Source organism: Lolium rigidum, chromosome 3, assembly GCF_022539505.1.
Source record: "Lolium rigidum isolate FL_2022 chromosome 3, APGP_CSIRO_Lrig_0.1, whole genome shotgun sequence".
NCBI classification, from domain to species: Eukaryota; Viridiplantae; Streptophyta; class Magnoliopsida; order Poales; family Poaceae; genus Lolium; species Lolium rigidum.
In genome coordinates, this window is record NC_061510.1 from 210,987,488 (window position 1) to 211,005,621 (window position 18,134).

Genomic DNA, 18,134 nt, shown 5'->3' on the forward strand with positions numbered 1-18,134 from the left:
AATCTTACTCGAAGTGGATAAGTGATGTGAAGCTGCTTCTGCGGTTGTGATCATCCTATTAAATGTGATAGAGCTAGATGGATGCCCACGGTGGTTGGGAACCCTAGCCCCTATTTGAACCCACCGGGTGATGATATCTCGTGCATGGCTTATTAATTTGGGCTGGTTCGATGGTTGAGGTGACCTTGACAACAATTCATTGCTGTTTAGGTAGCTCCCACCTTTGTTGGCTTGCTATGGCTTAGTGAATACATCACCTGGGTAATTCTTTGTTGGATTTCCAGGTGATCTTTGATGTTGACAAACAAGAATAGACACATATTGTCTATCTATCTGATGGTGTGCTAGGTTTTAGGTGCTAGGTGGCTTTGGTTGAATAGATAGGATCACTTCCTTGCTGGATTGCCTTGGTTATGCCACTGTTTTGGTATAGCCAGTGTTCCCTTGGTGATTTCCTATTGGCTTCACCCATTTTTGCTTGCACCAAGCCGACTTGGTAGCCGGATGATGATACAATCCGGGTATTCTACCCTTCGTGTTCTGTGATGCATTGTATGCTTATTTATGAGCAAAACTTGGTTTTGCTCGAGGTTGATCTGTTTATACCTCACTCCAGCTCCTAGAAAATGGTGTGTTGGTGTAGAGGTTTTGCTTACGTGTTGCTTTCTTGGCTTGCCCTGCTCCTCCTTGTGGCTTGTGCTTGATCTACTTCATGGTTTACTTCTCAACAGAAACAGTTCTTTGCTTGAGCTGTTCTCGGATGAAATTCTGGCTATGTGTTCTTCCTGTTCTAAGTGTTCTTGTTTGCCAATGACTTACCAAGATGCCTGCCGATGAATGAGCTAGGGTTTGGCTCAAAAAGGTTATATATGATGCCCTCTTGCCCTCTCCGGTCGACAGCTTGGCCTCGGTCACTTTGGTGACTCTCCCCGACCGTGTGTGCTCGTTGAGCATGCACACCGCCCGGTGAGCGGTGTGGCTGTGTGTGTGTGCACTCGATGCTCCGAACTTGGTTTGGAGATGATCGGCTCAGCAGAGCTGATCCATATCCACAATTTTCCATTTCTTTTTAAACTCGCCAAGTGGCTTTGCCACTTGGCTTAATTCTGTTTTATTTTTGCTTTGATTTGTGCAGGGGATAATGTGATGATCAAGATGAAGATCAAGATCTTCTTGAGCAAGAATTACATGATGATCAACAATGTAGTTTAGGACATTTAATTGACTTGTAATTTTCCTTTTTCTTTTTTCTATTTCTTCAATTCTTGAGATGTGTTGTAAATTCATATATTTATTCTGAATATTGTAATGACATTGTATCATGTATGTGATTATCAATAAAGCTCAAAGTTTTCTCTAATGAGCTTTACTTTAATATAATTGTTCATCTTATTTATTATTGATCATTTACTTAATGAATTTCCTCAATTGAATTATTTAAGTAATTATTTAATGTTTGAATTTGAAATTCAAATTCAACCTTGTTTTGAATTCAATCATGTCATAACATTTAGAATTCAATCATGTGAACTCTCCCCTCTCTTCTCGAAAACCCTAAACTAGTGAAGTGAGAAGCAAGTTTGTCGCACTCTCGAAACCCTAACCTCGTAAGGTGTCGAGAGAGAAACTTGTCCCCCTTCGATGCAGTTTTTGTTTAAAAGCGCGAAATTTCCCAGAATTTACTATGCAATGCACATCCCTTTCTAAAATCTACCCCTCGATCGTCTCTAAACACTGGGACATTACAGCCTTTCCCCCTTAAAGAAAACTTCGTCCCGAAGTTGTGGTTGTAATACCTGAACAGCTCGGGGTATGTTTTCCTTAGGTCTTCCTCTTTTTCCCGGGTGGCTTCTCTCTCGGGATGATGCTTCCATTGAATCTTGCAATACTTGATTGCCTTGTTTCTGAGTTGTTTCCGACTTTCCTCGAGAATCTTGGTCGGCTTCTCGATGTATGTCAAGTCCGGTTCGTAACTCAAGCTCCTCATGTGATATTGGTTCATCCGGGGTCTTCAAACATTTCCGAAGTTGTGACACATGGAATACATTATGAACTTGAGCTAACCTTCCCGGTAGATCCAACTCAAAGGCTAAACCTCGATTCGACTCAGTATTTTGAAAGGTCCTATAAATCTAGGGCTCAACTTTCCTTTTACTCCGAATCTCTGAAGTCCTTTCATCGGGCTTACCTTAAGATAAACCATGTCTCCAACTTGTGGCTCCCATGTCCTTCTCTTCTGATCGGCATAGCTCTTCTGCCGACTTTGGGCTATCTTGAGCCCGTCTCGATAATGTCAATGATTTGTTGTTTTTCCTTGACATAATCGGGGTTGAACTCTTTGCTTGCTCCGGCTTCATACCAACATATCGGTGATCTACACTTCCTTCCATAGAGAGCTTCAAATGGTGCCATCTTGATGCTGCTTTGATAACTATTGTTGTATGAAAACTCTGCTAAAGGTAGATGCTCCTCCCATGATCCTCCGAAGTCTAGGGCACAAGCCCTAAGCATATCTTCTAAGATCTGATTGGTTCTCTCAGTTTGTCCGCCTGTTTGTGGGTGATAAGCGGTACTATAATCCAATTTGGATCCCAAAGCTTCGTGGAGTTGCTTCCAAAATGCTGATGTGAACACGGATCCTCGATCCGATACTATCTTCTTAGGTACTCCATGCTTACTCACGATCTCCTTGATGTAAAGATCGATAAGTTTCTCTCCTTTATCCTGCTGGTTTACCGCTAAGAAGTGTGCACTTTTCGTCAACCGGTCCACGATTACCCATATCATATCCTTCTTTTTATTGGTCATGGGTAGTCCGGTGATGAAATCCATCCCTATTTCCTCCCATTTCCACTCTGGAATAGGTAGAGGTTGTAACTTCCCTGCCGGACTCTGATGTTCAGCCTTCACTCGCTGGGCGGTATGGCATTCTGCCACATATTGTGCTATCTCCCGCTTCATGTTATTCCACCGAATAATTCCTTTAGATCCATGTACATCTTTGTACTTCCCGGATGTATTGAATATGGTGTTTGATGAGCTTCCGGAGTATTACTTCTTTGATTTCAGCAATATCCGGAACGCAAATCCTCTTCTGGAACCACAAAGATCCAGATTCTCCACGGTGAAATTCTGATGGTCTTCCCTCATCTATTCTCCTCATCTCTTCTACAATGAATGGATCGTCTAGCTGACCCATCATTATCTCATTCTTCAGGTTGACATTCAACTCATCGGCTACTTGCAACGCCGATAATCCTTCATGGGCTTCCTTCTCCCAAAGTTGTATTTGGGCTTGGCTTATTTCCTTCCTCAATTCCGGTGATATTTCTTGTTCCACTCCTCCGGTACTCTTTCTACTCGGGCGTCCGCTACAACATTAGCCTTCCCTGGTGTGTAATTGATTGTCGGATCATAATCCTTAATCAATTCTAGCCATCTTTTCGCCTCATGTTGAGTTCCTTCGAGTGAAGAAATATTTGAGGCTTTTATGATCTGTATAGAGCTCACACTTAGCTCCATAGAGAAAATGTCTCCAAGTTTTGAGTGCAAATACGATCGCTCGCTAATTCCAAGTCATGTGTTGGATAGTTTACTTCATGAGGTCTGAGTTGCCTCGATCCATAAGATATCACTTTCCGATCTTGCATGAGTACACAACCCAATCCGTGCTTGGATGCGTCACAGTACACGGTGTAATCCTTGCCAACTTCCGGAACTGCTAACACCGGTGCCGTGGTGAGTTTCTCCTTCAGAGTTTGAAAACTCTTCTCACACTCCTCTGTCCACACGAATGGTGTGTTCTTTCTTAACAGCTTTGTCATTGGTCCTGCTATCTTGGAGAATCCTTCAATGAATCTCCGATAATATCCTGCCATTCCTAGGAATCCTCGGATTTCCTTGACAGTCTTGGGTGCTTCCCATTCTAGAACTGCTGCTACCTTGCTCGGGTTGACAGCGATTCCATCTTTGCTAATGACATGACCAAGAAATTCCACTTGATCTAGCCAGAATTCACACTTACTAAGCTTGGCATAGAGTTGATGTTCCCTTAGTGTTTGCAACACTAACCTCAAATGATCGGCATGCTCTGCCTTGTTCTTGGAATATATCAATATATCATCGATGAAGACGATGACAAACTTGTCAAGATATGGCATGAAGATCTTATTCATGAGATTCATGAATATAGCTGGGGCATTAGTTAATCCAAAAGGTACTACAAGGTATTCATGATGTCCATACCTTGAAACAAAGGCAGTTTTCGGAACGTCCTCCTTCTTGATCTTTATCTGGTGATAACCGGATCTTAGATCAATTTTGGAAAAGACTCCCGCTCCTCTAACCTGATCAAATAGATCTTGTATTCTTGGAAGTGGATACTTGTTCTTGATTGTGACGTTGTTCAGATTTACGTAGTCTCCGCACATCCTTCTTCCTCCATCTCTTTTATCCACGAAGATCACAGGTGATCCCCATGGTGAAACACTTTCCTGAATGAATCCCTTTTGTTCTAAGTCATCCAATTGCTCCTTCAGTTCTTTCAATTCCTTAGGCCCCATTTTATATGGTGCTTTAGCAATCGGAGCTGTTCCTGGAATTAGGTCGATAGTGAATTCTATCTCCCTATCTGGGGCATACCAGGTAATTCCGCGGAAACACATCCTGGAATTCATTTACTACGGGTATGTCTTCTAATTTCACCTCCTTCATGCTATTCAGCTTGTAGCTCCACTTCAATCTCGTGTATGTTTGTCGCCTTGGTAGATCATTCTACTTCCATCGGGACTTTTCAAAGACACCGTCTTGTGTACACGATCGATCAATGCTCCATTAGCTTCTAACCGAGTTCATACCAAGAATGACATCAATGTCCTTCATCGGTAAAATGAACAGGTCCGCGTCAAACGCGCACTTATTGATCATAATGACTTGTTTTTGTTTGGCATGGGTTACTAATATCGTTCCCCCGCGTGAAAGTATGGTTATGGTTGTATCTAACTTAGTGCAACTAATCCCATGTTTGGTGATGAATTGTTGAGAAATGAATGATGTAGTTGCACCAGTATCAAAAAGTACTTTGCCAGGATGAGTGAGTATCTGGAGCGTACCTATCACCGCCTGGTCAGAGTTGACCACCTCCTCCAGACTGGTACAGTTCAGCTTGCCGAAGGGCTTCTTATTCTTCCAGCTCCCTCCGGTGTTTCCTCGACTTCCTCCTCCTCCAGATTGACCTCCTCCCGTGTTTCTCTTGGGGCAGTCCTTCAGCATGTGCCCCTCCTGGCGACAACCAAAGCATATTATCTTTGGCTTCTTACAATCTTTCGAGGTATGACCTCGGAATCCACAAATGCGACAGACAATCTGATTTGCAGTCTGAAACGCTTGGTTCCTCCTACTACCGTAGTAGTTGCTGTTGTTGTTGCTGTTGTTGTTGTTGTATCTTGGCTTGAAACTCAAGCTGGTATTGGGCTTGTTACTAACAAACCTCTTCGGCTCATACTTGGCCTTCTTCCTCTTTTCTTCTTGCAGTTGTTTAAAGTCATCTTCAAGAGTGATGGCTGCATCCACCAGCTCTTGGAATTCCGTTGCTCTCATCATCCGCAGCTGTACCTTGAACTGGGGACTTAACCCCCTCAGAAATCTTTTCTTCTTCTTGTCCTCGGTATTAACTTCCTCAACCGCATACCCGGACAGCTTGGAAAACTCCCTGACATAGGTCAGGATTGCCTTGTCCTTCTGCTCGAGACTCTCGAACTCTCGACGCTTTAGTTCCACGATACTTTCAGGAACATTGGATTCCCTGAACTTCCTTGCGAACTCCTCCCAGGTAAATACCTTTCCTGCCGGATACACGGCTACAATGTTGTCCCACCATGATGCGGCAGGTCCACACAACAGATGGGTAGCATATCTAACCTTCTCTTGGTCATTACATCCAACGGTGTTGAGCTTGCGCTCGGTATCCATCAGCCAATCTTCCGCGTCCATAGGCTCGGCGCGTATGCGAAAGATATCGGCTTGGTGTTTTGGAAGTCCGCTAATGAGACTCCCTGGTTCTCCGGTCTCTCCACCCTATTCTGCTGCATTAGATCCCGAAGGAATTTGTTCTCGCAGCTCCAGTGTTACACGCTGCCTCTCTTCTGCCAGTTGCATGTACTGGATAAAGTTCTGCTGAGTCATGGGTGGTGGTGGTGGTGGAAACTGATCTCTGGCTCCACCCTCAGCCTCTTCCTTTTCCTTTGCTTCGCGCTCCATGCGCTGCGCTTCCGTCTCGTTTCCTAACGTTCCCGACATAATCCCCCTAGTTCTGCAACACAAGATGATACTCATAATTACTCCATGCGCAAGTTTTATGAGCTCAACATTGTGCACAGAACTAGTCACGCAATGGAAATCAAGAAGCAAATCCAAATCATACAAAACATATACCATATATTTACATACATAAGTGGTCTTATTACATAACTCAAGTCGATGTGAGTATGCAAACTCACTTATTAAAGTATATGTACAAATTTATACAAATGTTACAAACTATAATACACGTGGTACTTGTGTATTATAGCCACGCCTCCCTTGGTGGTCTTCTAATCGGTCTTCACTCCCGGTACATTCCAGGCTTCCATCCAGTCGAACGTGTCGTCCTCCTGATAGACCCTGGAACATAAGGTCTCCCCGTTGGCTTGTAATCCGAGTCTGATGATGATCCTAAGGAGAAATCAGTGTTCATGAACTGATCGTTGAGTGCATCATAATCCACCCATCGGGTGTACTCTCCTGTAGCCCCACCATAAGGGTTACCAAAACCCATACCCGACTCAACCTGTGTCGGATATCCTCCATCCACTCCTTCATTACTAGGATAGCTCTGGTTCTGGGTTGTTGCGTCATCATTCATCTCTCCATCATAGTACGCAGTAGTACTATGGGTTCCCGTATCATCTCCCCAACGCCAACCCCTGGAATTCTCGATTGGAGTCTCGGAACGCTGATTGTTTCCGGATTCCTCGCCTCCTTCGTATCCCCCATAGGAACTACCCAGATAGTTCCCAGGTGTAGCAGGTGTAGGTCCACGTGCAAGTGGATCAAAACTGATGTAGTCACCAGCTGAGTAAACTGGTGTGTGTACCACATTCTCCATAGGTTCTTTGCCCCTACTCTCCTCCTTGGGTTCAGTGAACTCCTCAAGCATCGTATCAATAGCTCCTATCAGATGATTATTCAAGCTGAAAGAGTAATGATATGAAGTTACGGCTGTTGTCCATATATTTGGCTGCTTCAGCGGGTTTACTTTTGGCATATTTGAAATGATTCAGCATGGGATCATTATCTTCCTCCATATGAGGAATGTGGGTGAATTCGGAACCCATAAGCGCTTTCGTCTTATGCTCCCGAATGTCTGTTATGGCTCTCATAACAGCTATATGGTAGGCTGTATTGGTTGTCCTTGCTTCCCCAGCTGGGCATGACTACGCTCATTCCCAAAGATTCGGGAAGTCGCAATCCTACTCGCACTTGGCCAACACCGGACCATCATAAAACATGTACTTCTTTATCGGAATCGGGGATCACACCCAAATTCCAATAGCATGGCTCGTAAGATATCAGCAAGTCCTCCCCGGTACTCGTTCAATGTGGAATCCATAACTTTCACGTTTCTTCCCGGTCGTGCACTTGCCATGTTGGCTGTAGAAATAGAAAGATTATAAGATTAGTAATAATGCATCATAATAGAGATAATAAAGAATTATCGCACTAAAAGATATGATTGTTGTATTCTCAATTGAATATACACCATATTTTTAGAGAATTCTTTACTAATCCTATTTGACTCCTAACGTTTTAGTCCCATATACTAGGTTCCAACCTAAGGTCAAAGCTTTGGCTCGATACCAAGCTGTGGTGACCCCGCATACCATCGCATGTTGTAGTATGCCGATCGTTGATATAACATTCGCGAAGTACCATTCCGCAAATATTACATCCCTCGCAGTAGTACAACGGAACATAGCAGGGTCCATAACTCATTCACATATTATTACAATCATCATACACAAGTCGTCTCGGAGCTCCTCTTGGGTCCTAAGAGGATAACTCCTGGGTTCGAGACGAACCCAACTTAGCTTACAATACCATAGTCTCATTAAACTAAACATTTATTTAATCGAGCAGCTACATGGTAAGAGTTTGTGCTGCTCGGCTACTACTATTCCTCAGATATCTCTAGGCTTGTTCTCCTCCGGAAGCCTCCCCGGATCCGTAGACGATGATGTAGTCTACGCCTTCAACACCTCCTGAGAGGTCAGGTTCTTCATAGCCGATGATCTCGGCTCCTTCATTGTTGTCGCAGTCCTCCTCCAGACGATTCAGACAATCTAAGCATGGGGTTTAAGAGTGGTATGAGTACGAGCGTACTCAACAAGTTCATTATAGATAAGAGGTGTTTAATGCACTAGATACGATATTAGACCGGAAAGTCTAATACCAATGCAAGTTTTGATAAACATTTCTTCAAGAGATTGCTTTTATTTCAAAGAGCTATGTCCGTCGGCCTTCACCGGTTTACTAGAACTTCATGGAGCTCCTTTCCGGCCGCGTTCGCGGTTCCTCAATCCCGGAACAGGGAGTGACAGGTCACGATTCTTTACACTCTGCGGAGGTGTGTTGCTTTACCCATAAGAGATCTTAACCTTGGTGCCAACCGGGCAGCTTTCCCGTCCACACTTCCTTCGGTGTGAGGCCCGGTATAAGGTCTAGCCAATCATGTTCCTCCGCTACCTCGAACACCCACCCTTTGTTGCATACCCCGACCCCGGGTCCTCGTCGGTCCCATTATTCCCGTAATTTCGGGGTGGACCCCGACCACGACAACAGTTTGGGACTCGTTAACCAAACTCCTTCGCCGGTAGCTGCAACCCATCATAGACCACATTACCGTGGGGAATTAGAAGGGGATCCCCACCCTCAAGTTGTTCCGCAAGCAGTAACCGCTACGGTAAGCAACAGCTATACCGTGGGGAATTAGAAGGGGCTCCCCACCCTCAAGTTACTCCGCAAGACACAACTGCTACGGTAAGCGCATCCGTTGATGAACGAGAGGTGGAAACACTTTTGACTACTCCGTCCCACTCCGGATCTTATGGTTAACACGGGTATTACGGCACAAGAATCACTGGCGACATTTGTTGTTTAATCCTAGATGGATAATAACCCTTGCAATGGAACCTCCACCATATCAACACAATCCATGGTTCCATTGCCCACCACATAGTCATATTCATAGTTATGAAAGTAGTGGTTTTGGTTTTTATGCAATAGTGATAACCATAGTACTTTGCAAGTAATTTGATAAAGATACTCAAATGACATGAGCAAGTGATGAACTTGCCTGAACACCGCAAAGTTCTGCAGTTGGAAGGTATGGACTGACCCTTGTCCTCTTGTTCTGAAAAATAGCATCATTGTCCGATAAGGGCAATGGTTAAAGAAGCAATAATGCATGATTCCAGTTTTAGGGTTTGTTTCCCCCCCTTTCCGATGTCGTTGCTATTTTATGAGAGGTTAATTCTAAGAATGATTTGGGAATCCTTGATTTAGAGTAAATCCAACCTTGAAATGTTGTCAAGGTGTTTTGAAGTCCAAAGGCATTAATAGACTTATTTTTGTTATTAAAAAAAATATATATGTGATTTAAATGATTATTTAAATCCTCAAATTAAGACCCATTCTTAATTGTCTTCAAAAATTCTCTTTGATATTTTATTTAGGTAGAGAATTTTATGCTTGATACATTTTCATATTTTTATTTATTTTTTTGGAGTTATAATTAATTTCTATGAAATTTCCAAGTTTCTGGTTTATTTGGTATTTGTGAAATACCAAATTTGCCCCTGGGCCCACCTGTCAGGGTGGCCCAGCGGGTTGGGCTAAACCGGCTCGGGTCCAACCGACCCGAGCGGTCGCTCACTCGCCTTCCCCCTCGTGCCACTTGACCTAACCCTAATCCTCTCCCGTCGCTCTGGCGACCCGCGTCGCCGTCGTCGTCGCCGAATTAATCCGGCCATCCCCGGCCGGCTCCGGCGGCGTGGTTGGTCGCAAAATGACCGCCGCTTGACGGCGCACCAGATCCTCCGCGTCGATCTGGCCTGCGTCGCCCACACCGCTCGCCTCCAACATATCTGCACGCATGGCGCACGGATTTGAGTTGCTCCATCGCACGCCGGGATTCCAGACGCGATGGCGCTACCGTGGGCACGCCGTGGTGGTCTCTGGAGCGTTCGTGCCCCGCGACGCCTGGCCTGGCCGCGGCCCGGCGCTGCCTTGGTCGGCCGTGCCGTTGTGCCGCCATGGGCACGCGGTGGTGCTTCGCTCCAGGTGCGTTCGCCTCTCTCTCTCTCTCTCTGTCTTACTCATCTTCTTCGCCTTGCTCAGCTGCTGGCTTGCATCTCCATATTGAGATGCTTGCCGTGACTGTGCGCTGCTGCTGTGCTTGCCTGCTCCTGCTGTGCTATGTTGCTGCGCCCTGCGTGTGCTACTGCTGAGTTGCCTATGCTGATGTGCTTACTGCTGCTGCCATGGTTTGCTAGCTGCTGCTGCTCTTCTTACTTTGCTCTATGCACTACTGTTATATGCCATACTCCTACTGTGGCCTTCCTGTGATTGCTCATGAGCATCCAGTGATGCTCATGGCCTACTGGCTTGCTCCTATGATAACTCTTGCCACTAGGGTATCCTGTGTGTGCATAATCTTGTAAATTTACAAGAGCCAGTATTTCGTGTGCTCTTCGAGTGTGCTATACTTACATGACTAGGCTCAATTGAGCATTGTTACCGACTTGGCGGCTCCATCCCTTGATGGAGTGCTTCGGATACAATTAAAATGCTCTATTCATTTGTCACGTGATGCAATTGTTCAATTATCTGGTTAGCTTAAGCTGTCCGGGCCTTGTGATGATACTATGCTTGGCTGTGGTGACCTGTAGCAAGAGCAAGTGATGCTTTGATGGTTAATTGATCATTGTTTGCTTGTGAGCAAGTGTGTGTTTCTCTCTGTGATTCACTGGTGCTCACCAGTGCTGTTTGTGCTTCATTCAGGCTTAGCCTGGTGTGTACTATTGCTGGCTTAAGCATCTGCTGTTGCTTGCAGTGATCCAATGATTCACTGCAAAGCTCTGGTGTTTTGATTTATTTGCTTAGTTCACTTATCTGTATTTGCCTGAATCTTACTGAAGTGGATAAGTGATGTGAACTGCTCTGCAGTTGTGATCATCCTATTAAATGTGATAGAGCTAGATGGATGCCCACAGTGGTTGGGAACCCTAGCCCCTATTTGAACCCACCTGGGTGATGATATCTGTGCATGGCTTATTAATTTGGGCTGGTTCAGTGGTTGAGGTGACCTTGACAACAATTCATTGCTTGTTTAGGTAGCTCCCACCTTTGTTGGCTTGCTATGGCTTAGTGAATACATCACTGGGTAATTCTTTGTTGGATTTCCAGTGATCTTTGATGTTGACAAACAAGAATAGACACATATTGTCTATCTATCTGATGGTGTGCTAGGTTTTAGGTGCTAGGTGGCTTTGGTTGAATAGATAGGATCACTTCCTTGCTGGATTGCCTTGGTTATGCCACTGTTTTGGTATAGCCAGTGTTCCCTTGGTGATTTCCTATTGGCTTCACCCATTTTTGCTTGCACCAACTGACTTGGTAGCCAGATGATGATACAATCTGGGTATTCTACCCTTCTGTGTTCTCGTGATGCATTGTATGCTTATTTATGAGCAAAACTTGGTTTTGCTCGGGTTGATCTGTTTATACCTCACTCCAGCTCCTAGAAAATGGTGTGTTGGTGTAGAGGTTTTGCTTCTGTGCTGCTTTCTTGGCTTGCCCTGCTCCTCCTTGTGGCTTGTGCTTGATCTACTTCATGGTTTACTTCTCAACAGGAAACAGTTCTTTGCTTGAGTTGTTCCTGGATGAAATTCTGGCTATGTGTTCTTCCTGTTCTAAGTGTTCTTGTTTGCCAATGACTTACCAAGATGCCTGCCGATGAATGAGCTAGGGTTTGGCTCAAAAAGGTTATATATGATGCCCTCTTGCCCTCTCTGGTCGACAGCTTGGCCTGGTCACTTTGGTGACTCTCCCTGACTGTGTGTGCTGTTGAGCATGCACACTGCCTGGTGAGCAGTGTGGCTGTGTGTGTGTGCACCTGATGCTCTGAACTTGGTTTGGAGATGATCAGCTCGGCAGAGCTGATCCATATCCACAATTTTCCATTTCTTTTTAAACCTGCCAAGTGGCTTTGCCACTTGGCTTAATTCTGTTTTATTTTTGCTTTGATTTGTGCAGGGATAATGTGATGATCAAGATGAAGATCAAGATCTTCTTGAGCAAGAATTACATGATGATCAACAATGTAGTTTAGGACATTTAATTGACTTGTAATTTTCCTTTTTCTTTTTCTATTTCTTCAATTCTTGAGATGTGTTGTAAATTCATATATTTATTCTGAATATTGTAATGACATTGTATCATGTATGTGATTATCAATAAAGCTCAAAGTTTTCTCTAATGAGCTTTACTTTAATATAATTGTTCATCTTATTTATTATTGATCATTTACTTAATGAATTTCCTCAATTGAATTATTTAAGTAATTATTTAATGTTTGAATTTGAAATTCAAATTCAACCTTGTTTTGAATTCAATCATGTCATAACATTTAGAATTCAATCATGTGAACTCTCCCCTCTCTTCTCGAAAACCCTAAACTAGTGAAGTGAGAAGCAAGTTTGTCGCACTCTCGAAACCCTAACCCTGTAAGGTGTCGAGAGAGAAACTTGTCCCCCTTCGATGCAGTTTTTGTTTAAAAGCGCGAAATTTCCCCAGAATTTACTATGCAATGCACATCCCTTTCTAAAATCTACCCCTCGATCGTCTCTAAACCTGGGACATTACAATGTGTGGAGCAAAGTACTTTGTCACATTTATTGATGACTTTTCTAGGAAGGTTTGGATCTATGTATTGAAGGCCAAACATCAAGTACTAAGCGTATTCAAGCAATTCCATGTCTCTCAGTTGAGAGAGAAACTGAGAAGAAAATCAAGTGCATTCACACTGATAATGGGGAGGGTATATTGGCCCATTTGATGCATATTGCAAGGAGCAGGAAATTAGGCACCAATTTACTCCTCTAAAGACACCACAGCTGAATGGTCTTGCTGAGAGGATGAACATGACAATTGTGGAGAGAGTTAGATGCTTGTTGTCAAGTGCAAAGCTGCCGAAACATTATTGGGGTCAAGTTTGGTCGACCGTAGTTTATCTTATCAATCTCTCACCAAATTATCCATTGCAAGGAGATGTTTCAAACATGGTCTTTTATGACAAGGAAGTCTCATATGAGCACCTGAAGGTTTTTGGGTGTAAGACCTTTGTTCATATCCCTCAAGATGAAAGGTCAAATCTTGATTCAAAGACACGACAGTGCATACTTCTTGGCTATGGAGGTGATCAGTTCAGCTACAAGTTGTTAGATCCAATAGAAATAAAGGTTGTGAGAAGCCGTGATGTTGTGTTTGTTGAAGACCAAAAAATTGAGGATATTGTGAAGACAAAGGAGAAAGTTCCGGAGCCAATTCCGGTGGGTGTTCCTCCTCAAAGACAGCTGAAGATAGAAATGATTCTTACCCTAGTCCTGCAGATTCAGCTCACCAAGAAGCTAAAGAGGATGATGCAAAATATGTGGAAGAGGATGCACATAGTGGTGCAGGTGTTGAAGATGCTCCCTAGCAGCAAGAGTAAAAATGCTGAAGAAAATGATCATGATAAGCAGGAAGCACCATCACCAGATAGTCCACCAGTAGATCCACTCAGACGGCCTAGCAGAGGCTGTGTTCCTTCCACTAGGTACGCATTAGATCAGTATATGGGGTTATTGTCTGATGGTTCAGAACCTGAGTGCTTTCCAGAGGCAGTGAAAAATGAGAACAAGAAGGAATGGAGTAAGGCTATGCAAGAAGATATGGATACCTTGCATACAAATCATACTTATGTGCTGGTGAAGTTGCCTAAGGGAAAGAAAGTTCTAAAGAACAAGTGGGTCCACAGAATCAAGCAAGACGATCACACGTCATATCGAAGGTACAAGGCCATGCTAGTTGTGAAAGGATTCAGCCAGAGAAAAGGTATTGATTTTGATGAAATATTTTCTTCGGTGGTGAAGATGACATCTATTAGAATGATCCTTGGCATGGTAGCAAGTCTCAACTTGGAGGTTGAGCAAATGGATGTGAAGACAACCTTCCTACAAGGAGAGTTGGAGGAAGAAATCTACATGAAGCAGCCTAAGGGGTTTCTTGTTAAAGGCAAAGAAGACTATGTGTGCAAGCTGAAGAAAAGTCTCTACGACCTGAAACAAGCACCAAGACAATGGTACATGAAGTTTGAATCTGTCATGGGGGAGCAAGGCTAAAAGAGGTATATCTCGTACCACTGTGTATTTATCCAGAGGTTCTCAGGTGATGATTTTATCATGTTGTTGTTCTATGTTGATGATATCTTGATTGTTGGAAATAATGTCTCAATGATTGCTAGACTAAAGAAAGAGTTAAGCAAAAGTTTTGCTATGAAATATTTTGGTCCAACAAAGTTTATTCTCAACATGAGAACTGAGAGAGATAGAAAATCCAACAAGTTGTACTTGTCTCAGGAGAAATACATTGAGAAACCTCGCAAGTTCAAGATGAACAAGGCAAGAGAAGTAAATTATCCACTAGCAGCTCACTTTAAGTTGAGCAAAAAGCAATTTCCCTACATTGAGAAGATTGAAAAGGAAATGCATAATGTTCCTTATGCTTCAGCGGTTGGGAGTTTGATGTTTGCTATGGTGTGCACACAGCCAGACATTGCTCAAACGGTTAGTACTGTGAGAAAATTTATGTCCAATCCAGGAAGACCACATTGGGAAGCCGTGAAGTGGATCCCGAGATATCTCCATAGCACTACAAATATGAAGATTTGTTTTGGCGCTAAAGAGCCAGAGCTGAATGCTTATTCAGATTCAGACTTGGCTAGAGATATTGATAGTAGAAAGTCCACTTCGGGCTATTTGGTTACCCATTCAGGGGAGCGGTGGCATGGCAAAGCAGGTTGCAAAAGTGTGTGGCATTGAACACAACTGAAGCCGAGTTCATCGCAGTAACAGAGGCGAGCAAGGAGCTACTGTGGCTGAAACGATTGGCTTGTGAGCTTTGGTTTAAGCAAGACAAGTATGTGCTGTTTTGTGACAACCAAAGTGCTATTCACCTACGCAAGAATGCAAGTTTTCATTCAATGTCGAAGCATATTGAGATACGTTATCATTGGATTCGAAATGTGGTGAATTCCAAGAAAATGCAGAGTGAGAGGATGCACATAGATGACACTGTGGCTGATATGTTGACCAAGGTGGTGACAAGAGGAAAGCTCGAGGTATGCCGTCGGCTCGCCGGCATGACTGTCAGTAGGTAGTGAGCCCCTCCATGATGTCGGGAGGGGATGTTTGTTGGGCCATGTCCCTCCACGTGGAGGTGTGTTGGCATCCCAACATCAGCCCACGTATCAACCATTGATCGAGGTTCACATCCAATGGTTGTGCTGCCTCCTTATGAGGTAGATAAGGAGAAAACCCTAGCCACTCTTGTTGGGTGTAATTGTGAGAGCAAGAGCAAGCCAGGACCTGGCTGCTGTTGTGAGAGACTGATTAACACACTAGAACATCACAACGAAGTGAGAAGAGAGGAAGAATGAGAGGTGATTTCTGAGATCTGACCGATCCGTCTTCAAGCTGGTGTTTGGAGGCTCAAACGCTCTTGGATCGGTTCCAAACTTAGTGAGTTTGTTCCTTACTTTGAGTACTTCGATCTGAATAGCTAGTTTGAGATTTGGGTCAAAGGAGAATCAGATTTGACAGCGGTGAAGTCAATTCGGACTGCAGCAGTTTCAACATAGAGTAGTTTTGGGAGACGAACAGTTTGGGCAGACCAACGATGTCCGATTAAGCTAATTTTTAGTCAGTATGTTGGGAACTCATATGTCTGCTTGTTGCCAAGTTTTTTTTTCTAATTGGATCTGCGGTTTGTGAGCAGTTTACTGATTACCGAAGAGGACAAAATCTATGATATCTCTGTTTTATTGTATCCTGCCTCTTGTGGTTGTTGTTGTTGCTGGTGGGCAACGATGAGAAGTGTGTTGTAATCTCTAGATGTTCTAGAGATGACTCAGGTTGATCATAGTGAAGCTTGCTTAGAGCATCTCTAGCAGAGCCCGTAAAAACGCGGACTGAAAAAGTGGATTTCTGTTCACCGAACTCGTGTATTCAGGTTGTAAAATGGCTGGCGCAGAACAGAGCCCATAAACCAAAACTGTAAAACAGAATATTCTGCGCCAGCCACTTCCGAACCCATAAAAATAGGGTTTATGATTTTTTTTTGCATATGATTGAACAAACGACACAATGAAATGCAAACAATTCATGCATAGTTCATAGTGCAGACATCAAATGACACAATCAAAGAAAACAATTCATAGTTCACCATCTCCTCTCACCGCCGGCATCAAACCGAGGTAGGCCCGCCGTGACCATCATCGCCAGCACTTCCTGGAGTCTGTTGACGTCAGAAACCCACTGGCGGGCAGCGACGGGCAACACAGTAGAGCCGGGAACAACTAGGGCTGCGGCTGGCCCCAGTCCCTCAGAGCGACGGCCCGCAAAGCCTCCTGGTCACACGTCCGATGCTATCGCAAGGGCGTGCCACCCGACCTATACCTGGTCGGGAAGGTGTTGGATGATGCCTCGCTTAGTTTCCTGCATGGCATACACGTAAACATTAAATACGAGCCTCGATCGGCTCTCGGGTTATCCCGTGAATCGGCTCAAAGAGCCGATCCACCCATGATTCGTACAAGGTGTCCGAATATATGGTGGTCCTGCTTGATCAAGATAAAGCTAATGAGATCTACGACGATTTAGGGTTTTCACCGCATAATCGGATCATCCTACTCACGATTGGGCCTCGCGCTCGCGCACGGTGACCGTAAGCCGATCCTAGACAGGGCCTAAAAACCAACACGAGGTTGATCCCGGAACATCCTTTCTAGGGCTAGCAAACTTCACCCTACACGCCGCTGGATCCTCCAACCCTTTGTAGGGCCTAACTAATGCGGATATTAAACTAATCCTTGCAGAGCAAGGAGCAACCGTAACGGATCAGATCTACTAAACTATGATCAAGCGGGGTGCCGCCCCTACACCTGAGATAGGTGTAAGGGCGGCTAGATGCATAAGGGTCGCACTACGACAGCATATGATACGAAGAACAATGCTAACCCTAACACATCTAAGATAACTACGTTGCTCGCCATCAAAAAGGCTTCGAGCACGAGCAACGCATGAACAACGTGGGTAGGCTTGGCTGCCTAGATCGCAAGATGCGATCTAGGCAGCATGGTGCTTACCGGAGAAACCCTTGAGACGAAGGAGTTGGCGATGCGCCGAGATTTGTTTGTGTTGAACGTTGGTTGTTGTTTATTTCATAAACCCTAGATACATATTTATAGTCCAGGGGACTTTCTAATTTAGGCGTGCACCTAACCGTGCACGGGTCAAACTCTATCTAACCGACACGTATCCTAATATGTTACAGATACACGGGCGAACTAGCCCAAGCTTTGCATGTAAGGCCGATTCACGTACTTCTTCTATATATGTATATCCTAAAAATCCATCTTGATCGCGGCCCACCTCTGACTCGGTCAAATTCTGGTGATAACACATGCCCCCCTGGTTTTGGAAATGACATTTCCAAAATCATTACGCTTTTCTTTCATCGGGTCATGTCGTGGCAGAGCAGAAACCGCCGCAGAATCCTCATCATGATGCCTTGCCCCCTCCACTTCTCCACGTGGCTGCAAAATTTTCCTGTTGGGCAACATCCCCTCGGAAACTGATGTGGCATTGAATCTCCCTCATATCCCTTTTATTTAACCGTTCTAAACAGCTTGCTCCTCCTTCGTCCTCCTCGCATTAGCACCAAAAAACCCTCTGCGCCACCATGTCTTCTTCCTCCTCCGAGTTTTCCTATGGGTCCTC